This window comes from Aquarana catesbeiana, linkage group LG01 (genome assembly GCF_042186555.1).
Source record: "Aquarana catesbeiana isolate 2022-GZ linkage group LG01, ASM4218655v1, whole genome shotgun sequence".
NCBI lineage: Eukaryota > Metazoa > Chordata > Amphibia > Anura > Ranidae > Aquarana > Aquarana catesbeiana.
In genome coordinates this window covers 544816003-544831065 of record NC_133324.1, presented here as the reverse complement: position 1 = coordinate 544831065, position 15063 = coordinate 544816003, and the positions used below count along the sequence as shown (strand labels likewise).

General features: G+C 44.5%; 1 protein-coding gene across 1 annotated transcript in view; it reads left to right on the top strand.

Annotated features, from left to right (window-relative positions):
• Positions 1–200: 200 nt before the first annotated feature.
• The window catches only part of LOC141105330 (MAP kinase-interacting serine/threonine-protein kinase 2-like), a 221628-nt gene continuing 206765 nt past the window's right edge, over positions 201–15063 (top strand). Inside the window, 1 exon segment of the mRNA XM_073595198.1 lies at positions 201–325. The gene's annotated coding sequence lies outside the window, so the exon portion shown is untranslated.

The window sequence follows — 15063 nt, the reverse complement described above, 5'->3', positions numbered from 1 at the left end:
TTTTGCTTGCTTTATTTGTCGCACTACTATATCGGCAATGTTTTTATTCTTCTGACTTCCAGAAGTACATGATTTCACGTTCAGGAATCCAGAAAGCTGCGCATGTCAAACTGGTTAAAACTAGACTGTAGGAAGCCAACAGCAAACAGACTGTATTGGCCTCACGTATGGAGGAGGCCATGTCATGTGAGTGCAGCGTCCTATCAGGGCCGAGCCTTGCTTCGGACACACCCCTTTTATGAAAATACAGGGAGTCAGCCGTCTCTTGTAAATAGCAATGTAAACCTGAGAGCTGTGCCACTTCACTGCGGGGCCCTGGAAACATGTAAGTGTCTGAGCTTATGGCGGAGAAAGAGAGCACGCGGTAGCGAGCCTGTACGATATATATGGTGGAGTTACAGTAGGCATTCATGGACGTTTTTGTTTAATATGGAGGCTAATATTTCGTAACGGGAAGTTAGCAGCGAGTGTGACAGTGCCTTCATATTCTGCAATAACACTATAGCAGAAGAGTTTAGAGTGTATGCCATTTCTGTAGGACGGATGACGTAATTGATTCAGGGGAGGAGGAGATATAAAGCAAAATAGGATTTTAATATTGAAAACAATGCGTAGGTGAAGTGAATAAGAAACAAAATAATCTATTTGTGTAACTCCAGTGTAATTTCATTAGGTTGTTGTTTCTGTGTGCGTGTTGTGTGTGTGTGTTTTGTAATTTTTTTATTTTATTTTTTTATAGTAATAGTCAAGCCTACCCTGTTGACAGCTCTGTTCTAAGAAAGGTTTGTTTGTACAACGATCAGCTGGTAAAAAATAATGATTCTGAATTACAAAGTGTTAAACAATCCTTGTTTCATTCTGTGTTAGGGCTTATTTACCTCCTATGCATTGGAAATCTAGCCGCAATTTATTTGGAGTTTTGCAAGGCACATTGTTAAAACGCGCTATCGTACAATTTCACGCACCTCACCACACTGTAGAATTGAAGGAAAATTGGACAGGTCATCTATTCCAAATCGCACTGCAAAACAGCCCAGATATGTAAACACATTTTTTTTAAAATTTTTATCAGGACTATGTGCACACACGTTCTAGCGTGTTACAGTGGTACGTACAGTTTTAACTGGGCCTTATGGAATTTCAGATGACTGATAAATCCATTTATGATTTATCTGATGTGGGATGGTGGGGAAAAGATCTTTTTCTTAATCTGATCATTTCAGCTGAGTGTGTGTTTATGTCCTGAGCCGTGTTATCAGGAATCAGTCGGATCCCTTCTTCTTAGCCAGGATTGGTTGGGCAGAGGGAGTTTGCAGAGGTTGCAGTATGTTTATAAAGAATAGTAAGGTGTGCCTGTTCCAGAGCTCGGAAGGTTGGGGAAATTCTAGACAATAATAAAGTAGTGTTTTAGCAAGTCGTATGTACAGGAGTGCAAGAATTTATGACCACAGTCAGTGTGGCAGTACGCAGCGGGCAGTATGTGCAGGAGAGGCTTTCAGAAGGTATGAGAGTAGGTAATACAGGTGCATCTCATAAAATTAGAATATCATCAAACATTTAATTCAGTAATAAAATTCAAAAAGTGAAACCCATATTTTATATAGATGCGTTACACACAGTGATCTATTTCTAGCATTTAAAAAAAAATGTGTTCTTTTAGTTTGGATGATTATGGCTTACAGCTAGTGAAAACCCAAAATTCAGTATCTCAGAAAATTTAGAATATTACATAAGACTAATAAAAAAAAAAATAGGATTTTTAATACAGAAATGTTGGCTTACTGAAAAGTATGTACAGTATAGTATGCACTCAATACTTGGCCGGGGCTCCTTTTTGTGTCAATGCGGCGTGGCTTGGAGGCAATCAGCCTGTGGCACTGCTGAGGGGTTATGGAAGCCCAGGTTGCCTTGATAGCGGCCTTCAGCAGACTGTGGAACATTTTGCATTTTATTTATAAATCAAGGTCCCAGAGTCTGGAGGAAAAGTGGAAATCCATAGAATCCAAGTTGCATGAGGTCCAGTGGGAAGTTTCCACAGTCAGTGATGATTTGGGGAGCCATGTCATCTGTTTGTGTATGTCCACTGCATTTTATCAAGTCCAAAGTCAGTGCAGCCCTCTACCAGGAAACTCTAGAGCACTTTATGCTTTCTTCTGCTGACCAGCTTTATAGAGATGCTGATTTCATTTCCCAGCAGGACTTGGCACCTGCCCACACTGCCAAAAGTACCAATACTTGGTTTAATAGAATAAAGGGGGGATTTGGGACTTTAAATGAAGCATATATGTAGTGTGCCTCCACCAGTGGTTCAAGTACATAAAGAAGGAATTTGGGACTTTTTTTTTTTTTTTTTTTTTTTTTTTCTTTTTTTTTCCACATCAGTTAACTATATCCAGAGACTTCCTTCAGAGTAGTGTTCATATATGTCTCTAATCCAGTCACATCATTGTGGTCATTCAAAAATAGTTTTTTTTTTTTTTTTTTTTTGAAAGGTATTGTGTAACCATGTACATTTTAGTGTATAATTGATTATAAAAATGCCGCGATACAAGTATAGAGCCTATTTCCTGCCTCTCAGGATCAATTGGCCACATATCTTCGTATTACTGTTATATGTGTTTGTGCATTAATACTTCTCTCGCTAGTGCACCCCCCCCCCTCCCCCCCACCCCCCTTTTAACCCCCCCACCCCCCTTTTAACCCCCCCATGTTATACCCCCATATTCCTCGGGCGCAAACTTTGGTCAATATTACTTTGATACATTGTTGTCTCTCGACTCTAATCTATAGACTACTACTCGCTCAGCCTCACTCCTTTAATGGGGAGAACAGGTAGATTCAGTACTAGGTAACACTGCTGAAGGACAAGGCATTGCTTGGATCCACGGGTTCCACATTTTCGCAAACTTATTATGATTGCCTAACCTAGTGTAGAATGTTCTTTCGCTCCACACAGTGGAGTTGACCGTACTAATCCAGTCTTCCGGGGTAGGAGGAGTTCTTGATTGCCATGACTGTGCAATCAGTTTCCTGGCCTGGAACAGGCATCTTGCTGCAACTACCGCCGTGCTTCTATCTCCCAGACTGTTGGTGACGTATCCCAGCACACAGGTTTTGGGATCTAACTCTAAGTTGGTTTTGAACGTGGTATTTATTTTCTTTAAAATCTCGGGCCAGTACCTGACTAGTTTTGGGCACCTCCAGAACATATGGATTAGATCGCCTGTATTTCCACATCTAGGGCATTCATCATTAGCTCTGTGACCAAATATAAAAAGCTTTTTCGGTGTATGGTAGGATCTATGTAGCAGCATCAGGTGGGAGACTTTTTGCGCGGGAGAAACCGACACCTCTGGTCCAAGTTCCAGAATCCTTTTCCACTGCGTGTCCGTAATTTCCCCCACGTCAGCCGCCCACCTGTCCCTGCCCCGGGGAAAGCCTGCCTGTGTGTTTATTTTCTTTATTAATTGGGTATATATCACTGTAATTAACCCCTTGGAGGTCTCTGATTTTATTATTGTTTGTAGTAGTGGGATCTTGCACCATATGAGGGGTTGTCTTCCGAACTGTTTACTCAAGGCATGCCTGATCTGTAGATAGTTAAAGAATACTCGATTTGGCAACCCATACTCATGCCTCAGATCCTCGAAGGGTTTCAGAGTGTCCCCCTCGTATAATTGTTTCAGTCGGCTTATCCCACTCTTTTCCCACAACTTGTTTCTATCCATTGATAATAGTTCCTGCAGGAACCTGTTGTTCCAAATTGGTGAGTATTCCGAACTTCCCTTATACCCCATTATTCGCTTAGCTGCCTGCCAGACCTTAGTAATCATTTTAAGTGTTGGGATCTCCCGTTGTAACGAATCTGCCTCCAGTGCTTCAACTAATGAGCTATGAGGGCTTCCCTGTAGAATAATTTGGACACTCTTGCCTCCCCCTCCATCAGTGGCGCATCCGCCAATTTGCTGCAACTGAGCAGCCAAAAAGTAGGCATACGGGTGGGGGATCGCCAGTCCCCCCTCCGTATCGGGGCACTGTAATTTTTGTAAGCCTATCCTGGCCTGCCCTTTTTTCCAAATTAATTCCCTAAAGAGGGATTGAATTCTTTGGAACCATTTCTCCCCAATCCATACTGGTGAATTGTGGAGCAGGTACAGCAACTGGGGCAGCCATATCATTTTAATCAAACCAGCCCGACCCGCTGTAGAAAGAGGGAGTCTACACCAGATATCGCACTTTTTTTTAAGTTTCAGTAAGAGAGGGACCAGGTTGTCCTCAATGAACTCTTCAGGGTTCCTGGATAATACAACGCCAAGATAATTCATTTTCTCCGTGACTCTTAATTGAGGTAGGCTCGATGGAATAGGGTTGGCCAATGGATCAATCGGCAGAAGCGATGATTTCTCCCAGTTGATGGTCAGGCCTGAGAACTTACCAAAGTCCTCCACCAAATGAACCACTTTCTCCAATGAGGGGCTCGTGTCCCCAAGGAAGAATAAAACATCGTCCGCAAAAAGCGCTATTTTCTCTTCCTGGCTGTTCCTATGGTAACCCTGTATTTCGGCCGATAATCTTACTGCTCCCGCCAGTGGCTCCATAGCTAAAACAAACAGCAAAGGTGACAAGGGGCAGCCCTGCCTAGTCCCTCTTTCAAGGGGGAAGCTTTCCGAGAAGTCGTTATTTACCTTGAGTCTTGCCTTTGGATGGTTATATAAGGTTTTTAACCAATTGATAAATACGGGGCCAAATCCAAACCTCTCCAGGACCCACCAAAGGTATTCCCACTCCAGGCTATCAAAAGCCTTGGCGTTATCTAAGGACAATATGGCTCTAGACCCCTCGTTCTCTGCCGGTACCTGAAGATTTAAGTAGGCCCTTCTGATATTGGTACTGGTGGACCGACCGGGGATAAACCCCGATTGGTCCGAATGCACAAGTTTTGTGATACATTTGTTTAATCTAGTTGCCAGTACCCTTGCAACAATCTTGGCATCCGTGCACAGTAATGATATTGGCCTGTATGAGGAGACTTCCGATAGGTCTTTCCCCTCCTTTGGTATCACCACTATATCGGCCTCTGACATCGACAAGGGTAACCTCCCGTCCTTAATCGACTGCTCCAGAACTTTTAGGAGCTCTGGAAGTAGTACTTCCCCGTACTTTCTATAGATCTCCAATGGCAAGCCATCCGGGCCTGGAGATTTCTGGCCTGACAACTCCGCGACAGCTTTTTGCAACTCCTCTAGGGTCAGGGGGGAGTCCATCTCGCCCCTGTCCCTGTCCGAGAGCGCGGGCAACTCTACCCCTTCCATAAACCTGTCTATCTCGCGGCGGTCCGGCCCCCTACGCGACCTGTACAGGTCCCTGTAGAACGCCGAGAATGTCTCCAGGACCTTAGCGGGGTCGGAAGTGATTTCTCCGGACGGTGTCTTAATTGAAAAAATAGCTGATGGAGATTTATTAGACTTGGTTATACGGGCCAACATCCGGCCCACCCTTTCCCCTTCACCAAAATAATTTTGCTTCTGGAAGAGTCTTTTATTTTCTACTCTTCTGTTAATTACTTCTCTATATTCTTGTTGTCTGCTGAGCCATTCCGCCTGCTTTTCCGGGGTTGGGTCCGCCACATAGTGTGCTTCTGCTACCATAGCTTCCCTGCTAGCCCTCTCCTCCCATTCCCTAGACGTTTTCTTGGCTATGACCACCTGCTGGTGTAATAGTCCTCTAAGAAACGCTTTTAAAGTGTCCCACACTACTCCCGCGGGGGCTGAACCAGAGTTGAATGTTACGAACTCTTTTAGTTTAGAGGTAACTTCTGCTGGACCGCTTATTAAGTCCAGCCACAATGGTTTTATTGTCCACCTCTTGCGGTTAGACTTAACAGTTAGATTCAGAGTCAAGATCAAAGGAGAATGATCCGAAATTCCTCTCGGCTTGTACTCTATGTTCCCTATTAATTGCATAGCGTCCCCATTGCCTACCGCCATATCTATGCGCGAGAGAGTGGAGTGTGTCCCTGAATAACAGGAATACTGTCGGATATTTGGGTTGCGGGATCTCCATAGTTCCTGCCACCCCACCTCCTCCAGAAGTTGGCCTAAACGGCCCTCTGATAGCCTTTCCGCCCGATTAATGGGCGGAAAACGGTCCAATTTGTTATCTAAGACTGTGTTGAAGTCCCCCACTAATATGACCGGTATATCTACTTTACTTTCCACAAACTCTAGCAAGTCCAGAATAGCCTCTGTTTTAAACGGAGGGGGAATATAAATATTAGCTATCACCAGGGGCTGATTTTCTACCACACAGCTCAGGAAGACATAACGACCCAGCGGGTCTATTCTGGCGTCCCTGCAGGAAAACGAGAAACCTCTCCCCACCAATATGCTCACCCCTCTTGAGTATGAGGTGTAGACTGAATGATACTGTTCTTGGAATTTGTAGTTCCGAACCTGTGATTTAGTATCGTTGGTAAGGTGGGTTTCCTGCAAACAAGCCAGACCGACGCCGTGAGCTTCCATTGCCAAGAATACTGCTGCTCTTTTAGCAGGATCACCCATGCCCCTGATATTCCAGGAGCCAATCCTTAATATTTTAAAAGGCATCTTGGAAAAAAGAAAAAGAAAAAGGAAAAGATCATTTGTGAATTTGTGGGTTCCAAGCTCATCATAAACTCTGTGGTTGTGTTAGCCAAGAAAAAATACAGAGAAAAATAGAAAAAAATGAAGTGAGGAGGGCAGCGGGCCCCTACATCCGGGGACCCCCCCCCTGCCATTTCTGACTGCAAATACAAATTACTTGTGCTGATATACATTACGTTTGTTTTTGTGAACCAACCCTTCATACCTATGTGTGACTTACTTCTACACCATTGCCTATCTCTGTGACTCACTATAGCCCCCCCATCCCAACCCCCTTCGACTTTATCCAACCCCCCTCTTCCCACCCTTATTCGTGATCCCCCCCCCTGCCTAGTTAGGCTAGCCCCAGGGGCTGTACATGTGACCTTTTTCCCCCCTCCCAACCATACAAGAAGTGACTTCCCACACATACATTGAAAAAATACATTGTGGTTTGCTAACACATTCGTCCCCCCCCCCCCCCCCTCCCACGACCCACTTCCAAGCCCACAAAAAAAAAAAATATACAACTAGTGGAATCACCTCCTTCATCCGTGCTTCCACTCTCGTACTCCCCCCAACCCCCCACCCCCGTGTCGTCTACTAATTTATTATAAGGAAAACAAACAAAAAAAGGAGGAAAAGGAGGAAGAGAAAAAAAAAAAAAAAAAAAAAAAAAAAAAAAAAAAAGAAAAACGTTTTCCTCCTTTCCTGTCCAGGTTTAAATAGCCTTATTTGGCCCTTAGCTCTGTAGGCCCGTTTTATTGTCTTCCAGCCATTTTGTTGCCCCTGCTATTGTATCGAAAAAATGGGTGGATCCTAAAGCAGTAATGCGTAGCCGTGCAGGATATAACAGGGCATATTCTATGTTGTAAGTCCGTAAATTTCGCTTGATGTCCTTAAATTCAGCCCTTCGTTTCTGGAGGTCTGGGGAATAGTCAGGGAAAAATAATATCTTAGCTCCATTGTACAAAATATCTCCCAGTTCTCTGGCCCTACGCATCAATGTTACCTTGTCTCTATAATTGAGAAGCTTCATTATTATTGGCCTGGGGTACCCCCCTGATAGTGGGGTCCTAGTTGGTACTCTGTGGGCTCTTTCGATGGCAAAAAGATGAGAAAAAGTATCCGTCCCAAATATACCCCTAAGCCAATTCTCCAGGAACTCCTCAGGGTGGGGGCCCTCGCACCGCTCCGATAGGCCTACCACTCTTACGTTGTTCCTGCGGGACCTATTTTCAATTTCCTCCATTTTCACTTTATGTAGTCCCATCTGCGTTTTTAGTAGCTTAAGATCTTGCTTTAGTGGGATTAAGTCGTCTTCAGCCTGGCTTACTCTCTCCTCCAGTTCAGATGTTCTAGTTATAGTCCTTTGTAGTTCTTGGCTTACCCTAATTATCTCTTCCTTTAATCCCGTCAGCTGATCGCTCAGGTCGTTTAAAGAGGTCCTGCAGGAGTTGACAGCCTGCAAAACGTCTTTCAGCGTGGGTTCAGCATCTACTGATGCGTTTTGCGCAGCAGCATTGCTGGTTGCTAATCCCGTGGAGTCACCCGCAGACCCTTTACTAGCCGTCGCTTTCATTGTGTGCGTTACAGCTGATCCTTTTCCTAAGCTCTTTCTATCCCCTGAGCCCCCTGCTTGCGGCCTGTCCTGCTGCTGCTGGGTATTTTTAGGTGGTGGTGAAGCGGAGGAATGAGCGAATTTTTCCAGTTTAGCCGCTGCTGCGACTGTTACCTGGTTCGCCTTTTCTTTTGAAGTGCGGGTCATTTGGGAGCTAGTGTTGTCCTGTTGCTGTAATTCCTCTCCTTTTTTCCTGGTCATGGCTTATTGTATGAGCCGGGGGATGTGTAGGAAGGTTTAGCCACTCGTGGGGTTAATATTTTCTCCCCCCCTCTCTTATCCTTTCCCTCACTCCTCTTCTCTTCGCACGATATTATCTCAGGTCCAGTAATATCCCTTATTGGTATAGTCCTCCACCGACCGTTATGTAACAGCTTTCCCCAAATATACACTGCTCTCTGTGTGGTAGTATTACAGGCTGTTTAAGGCAGTCTGAGCTCAGGTCTGGTCATTAGCTGATGATAATATATCGGGCTGTCAGGGCTCACCTGTGTCTTCACTCCCCCTTCATCCACCACAATGGGTTAACCCCTGGGGAGGGGGGAGAGATAGTCCACTTCTAGTGTACCCCCTAGTGTAGCTACCAAAGTTTGTACCTTGGCGCTGCGAGATACCTGGGCAGCACAGGGACGCTTCTTTCTCTGAAAATAGTTGACAGCTCCTTTCTCTGGGAGCGCACGCCGTCCACGCCGTCTCCTTCCCCTGGAGCCGAAGCCGTCGTCCCGGCAACCGCCCTTCCTCTCCACTCCGAGGAGTTCAGATGTGCCGCTCCTCCCGAGCGGCTTAGGTTAGTGCTGCGGCGCCGCGCTCCGGAACAGGCAGGGGCAGGGGAGCCGATCAGCTGGCTGGGGGCCAAGATCCTTAGGGGGAGAGAGCCCTTACAGCCGGGTCAGAGCGCTGGAGTAGGTTCCTGCAGACACGGAGGCATCGGGCTGGGGGAGGTTCACTCGCTCCTCCACTCACTCCCGCATCCGGTCACGCCCCATCGGAATTTGGGACTTTAAATGAAACTGATGACATTGTGGAGGTGGATTGATAGAAAAACATACTTAATAACATGCAAAGATGTAAAAAATACATATCAATAATACAAAACAAGTAAAAGGTATTGGTCATGTGTATAGACATATACATCTGCATGCCTACTGGACATCAAGGATACATAAGTATATATCAGCTTGGCAGCAGATGGTAATGTAGAAAAAATAATAGATTCTGTAAATATATATATATATATATATATATATGCGGCACATTGCAATATAAGTATAGTTTAGTATAAACATGATTAATGTAAATGATGAACTGGAGTGGTTACTAATGCAGGCATGTATCTGCATCCTAAATTGACCAACGCGTTTCGTGTATGGACACTCATCAGGGGAGGATGTTCAGGAGTATCTATAAAGAATAAATATAATTAATCTCATATGGCACTAAACATGACAGGAGAAAGGCAAGTGTGCCAGTCCTGAATACTTACATATGATTAAATGCGATAAAGTATGGTAAGTGTGGGGCCAGGGCCAGAAGGGTAGTCAGTCCCAAAGCTGAGGTAATTTGGAGCCATGTGCCAGCAGAGCGCACACACACAGCCCCCAGAACACAAATAGTCAGTCTTCACAGTAAGTCAAAATTATGGATACGGGGTAACTGTCGGAGAGTCTATAATAAATGAATGGGGTATCACTGCTCTACATAGTATTAATAAGGAACTCCAGTAAGGTAAAAGGTAACCGTTTAAAATGGTGAAAATAATGAAAAATCTGTGCGCGTGATGATATACCAAAAGGCCCAGTTAGCAAGAATAATATTATAGAAAGAGATGTGCAGAGACATCAGGGACAGTCCTACATCACCAAGACAAGTTGGAGAGAGAGGTGGCTGGCTAGCCAAGAAGTGTGAGGGGTAACTGAAGTTACCTTCATGTGTACAACAAAGCGCAAGTGCTTCTGTGACGTGGGGAATCTTAGAATGCGTGGCAAGGAAAACTGTGTCCGGGAAGGCGCCATATATACGCCCCGCACGCATGTCGACTCCTACCAGCACCATGCTGACACGTGATGTGCAAGGAGGGGCCTCGACTAAGGCGGTGAACACCGCCCACGAACGAGGCCCCCAGCTGTGTCGGCTGAGTGGGGAAAAACTTGTGCCCCATGTCATGACGCCTGGAGGACGTCCCACATGAGGCACGGTGACATATCGCCGATGCGCTGTGGGTACCCGCCCAACCCCCCACGTCCCAACCAGGGCGGTAGGAAGGGGAGAAAGGGAGGACATGCAGAGTGTATCGCAGCTCCTGGGCAAGAAAGAGACATTGAAGCAGCCCAGATTGAAGGACAACCTAAACTCACTGATAGAGTAATAATGTGATGCAACAAGTGCCGCATGATATCTTGGACATAATGTATTAATGTCCCAAGCGTTAAAGCCCCAGATATGTTACATAGCCACACCAGGGCTTTAAAACCTCACACATGGCCGGCAGGGAAACACTGCCAAGCCAATCAAAAAGTGTTCACCGCCTTAGTCGAGGCCCTGATGAGTGTCCATACACAAAAGACATAGGTCATTTTAGGATACAGATACATGCCTGCATTAGAAACCACTCCAGTTCATCATCTACATTAATCATGTTTATACTATTCTATGTTACTGCTATTGCAATGTGCTGCCTATATGATATTTGTGTGTGTGTGTGTGTGTATATATGTATATGTGTGTGTATGTGTATATATATATATATATATATATATATATATATATATATATATATATATATATTATGAATTTACAGAACCTATCTATTAATTTTTCTACATTACCATGTGCTGCCAAGCTGATATATACTTATGTATCCTTGATGTCTAGACCACATGCACATCTATGTGTCTATACACATAATACCTTTTACTTGTTTTGTATTGATATGTATTTTTTACATCTTTGCATGTTATTTAAATATGTTTTTCTATCAATCCACCTCCACAATGTCATTAGTTTCATTTAAAGTCCCAAATTCCTTCTTTATGTACTTGGTTTAATGATCATGGTATCACTGTGCTTGATTGGCTAGAAAACTTGTCTAACCTAAACCCCATAGAGAATCTGGGGTATTGTCAAGAGGAAGATGAAACACCAGACCCAATAATGCAGACAAGCTAAAGGCAAGCTATCAAAGCAACTTTGGCTTCTATAACACCTCAGGAGTGCCACAGGCTGATCGCCTCCATGCCACGCCGCATTGATGCAGTAAGTCATGCAAAAGAAGCCCTGACCAAATATTGAGTGCATACTATACTGTACACGAACATGCTTTTCAGTGAGCCAAAATTTCTGTATTAAAAATCCTTTTCTTTATTGGTCTTATGTAAAATTCACTATCATCTCTGTCCCGCAGCAGCTCCTCCTCTGACCCGCTGTTGACTCACCGACCGTTCCATGCACTTTATTGGGACAGCTGGTGATGTGGCAGTGACACAACAAGGTGAGGAACGTGGCGGCAGCAGGTGAGTAGTTGCCCGCTAACAGGTGCTGCCATGATGGATCTGAAATGACAGGACTAATTTTTGCTGGTAGTGGAATCTTTAATCGCTTGCTACCTGACCACCGTCAAATGACGGAGGAGCAGTGTTGCTCTCGTTCTGGGAGGATGTCTGGGGGCACCCGGTGATCGTGTCGTGTTCCTAGGACACTGCGCGACCCCCATCGCTGTAAAGAGCCAATGACAGGGCTCTTTAACCGTGTGATCAGCTGTGTCCAATCACAGCCGGTCACATGTAAATGTGGAAGTGCCGTTAATTGGCTCTTCTGGCCTCACACTGACAGAGTGTGTGGTGAGGAGTGCAGATCAGCGGTATCTCCCCGCAGAGCAGGTAATAAGGGCACTGATCATTAGTGCCCTGGTTACAGTAAAGCCCCAGCAGTGTCACCAATCAGTGCCCATTAGTGATGTCAGCCAGTGCTGCCTATCAGTGCTCATCAGTGCTGCATATTAGGACCTCCTCATCAGTGCAGTCTATCCGTTGCCCATCAGTGCAGCCCCCTTAGCGCACATCAGTGAAGGAGAAAAATTACTTATTTACAAAATCTACTGACAGAAACTAAGAAAAACTTCTTTCTTTTTTTTTTTTACAAAAAAAAAAAGCCCAGCAGTGAATAAATACCACCAAATAAAAAGCTTTATTTTTGTGAAGAAAATGATTAAAAATTAATTTGGGTACAGTGTTGCATGACTGCGCAATTGTCATTCAAATTGTGACAGCTCTGAAAGCTGAAAATTAGCCTGGGCAGGAAGGGGGTGAAAGTGCCCTGTACTGAAATGGTTAATATTTGCAAACAAAATGAAGGTTTCCTATTTAGAATAATAAGCTGTCAGGTTAGTAAAACAGCCATATCCGAACCAATTTTAGTTTAATAGGTTAATCGCACATAGTTGAACTACTCCAAATTAATTTCTTTAATTAAAACAATAACATTGCCAGTGCATGTTCTCTCTCCTCTAGCAGAGCTTGGAGTCATTGAATGAGTTTACCAAAAATGTAAATATTGCAGAAGATACAGCCTCATGCTACATAACTAAGCTCCATTTCATGCTGAATAAACTAAATTATTAATGTATCCTAAAAAGAAAACTATCTTTAGATAGATTTTTACTCCAAAAGCATTTTATTAAAATAAACTTGATAAAAATTTTTTTTTTTAATATCTCTTTATTTGAAAAAGTTATCCGATACATCATGTACAACAAATACATCAAGACAAAAAGAAAAAAGAAGGCAAAGAAAAAAAAGAGAAAGATATACAAACAGTGACTGCCATTAAAATCGCCAGCTCAATGGAGTCATCCGTTATTCCCCTAGATTTCTCTGCATCCAGTATATACCGATATAGACATATCCATAGACTGTATCTTACAAAAAGGGAAATATAGGAACAATTTCTTCATTTTCCCCTATTTTTTCCCTTACCCTCCCCTCCCCGTTACCCCCCCTCACCTGGCATACATCCTCACACATACTCTACATTCCTCTCATCCTATGTCAACCTCTCTTACCTCTTATACAACTCACTTCCAATCCAACCATGCTTTCCATATTTTCTTAAATTTCTTATAATTACCCCTTTTCTTGTAGATATATTTTTCCCTACATATCACTTCCCTTACTGCGTTTTCCCATTCTGTCAGTGTCGGGGCCTCCCTCCTCTGCCAATGCTGCGCAATAAGCTTTTTTCCCTGGAACAAGCATCTGTCTCTTGCCGTCTGTATGTCCTTTGAGATTCCTCCTTCCCCCTTCAGACCCAGCAGGCACTCTCCTGCCTCCACCCTCAGCGATGTCCCAAACACTAAATTTATTTTCCCCACTATTCCTTCCCAATATCTGTGCAACTTGGGGCAGCGCCAGAACATGTGGATCAAGTCCCCATGCCCCCCTGCACATCTTTGACATTTCGCATCAGGTCTCTTGCCCCACTTGAATAGTTTCAGGGGTGTATAGTATGCTCTATATAACAGATACAAATGAGACATCACTTGTGAAGGAGAAAGGGTGACCCTGGTACCCAGCGCCAAAACTTGATCCCATTGATCGTCGGACATTGTTCCCACATCCTTTTCCCATCTAGCCCTGTTTTTATTTTCAACCAGACCTTCTTGGACTACTGCTTTCAAACAGCCATACATATCCGAGATCAGCCCCTTTGTGGATCCCGCATCGATCAGCTTTCTCAAAGAGGTCATTTCGCACCACACTGGTGCCTCCTTCCCAAATTGTGCCTCCAGGGCATGCCTGAGTTGCAGATATCTGTAAAATGACCTGTTGGAGATCGCATACTCCTCTACCAGTTCCCGAAAGGACTTTAATTTCCCTGCCCTATATACCTGTGCAAGGTAGTGGATACCCAACCGGTCCCATTCCTCTACGCGCCCTATTTTTTTAAGCTCCTTGAGGCTATTGTTGTCCCAAAGTGGCGAAAATTCCGCAAAACCGGCATATCCCAGAGTTCTTTTAGCTTGCGCCCAAACTTTACACATCATCCGGGTGGTAGGACATTTGGTACAAAATGAGTCTGCCTCTAATCCCTCCGCCACTGTATCGTGTCTAGTGTCATTCAATAAGACGCTGCCCCCTGCTCCTACTTCTCCTAGCCTATTGCTGCCTCCAAGTTGTTGCAGTTGGGCTGCCAGGAAGTAGCCCCGCGGATCTGGTACCGCCAGGCCCCCCTTCCCCTCTGGTCGCCGTAACGTCTCCAACCCGATCCTAGCCACCCTTTCCTTCCAGATAAGTTCTCTGAATATGCTGTCCATTTTTTTGAACCAGTGCTTGGGAATCCAAACAGGAGAGTTTTGCAAAACATATAAGATTTGAGGTAGCCAGACCATTTTAATCAGATTACAGCGCCCGGCGACCGAGAGGGGCAGGCGTCTCCATACTTGACATTTCTGCTTCAACTTTTTCATCAATGGAACTAAATTTCCAGATATGTACTGGCCTGGGTCTCTGGTGATATTAATCCCTAGGTATTTCATTTGCCTGACCACTTGGACTTGGGATGCCTGGTGTGGGAGAGGCTCACTCTGAGCATCGATAGGCAGAATCACTGACTTCTCCCAATTGATCAGTAGCCCAGAAAAAATTCCGAACTCCCTCACTATCCTTATAGCTGTTTCCAGTGACTCCTGCGTATCCGCCAAAAATAATAAAATATCATCGGCATACAAGGCCACTTTATCCTCCCCTCTGCTTCTCTTGAATTCCTGTATGCCCTGTGCCATCCTTAGAGCCACCGCCAGGGGCTCAATTGCCAATGCAAAGAGCAGGG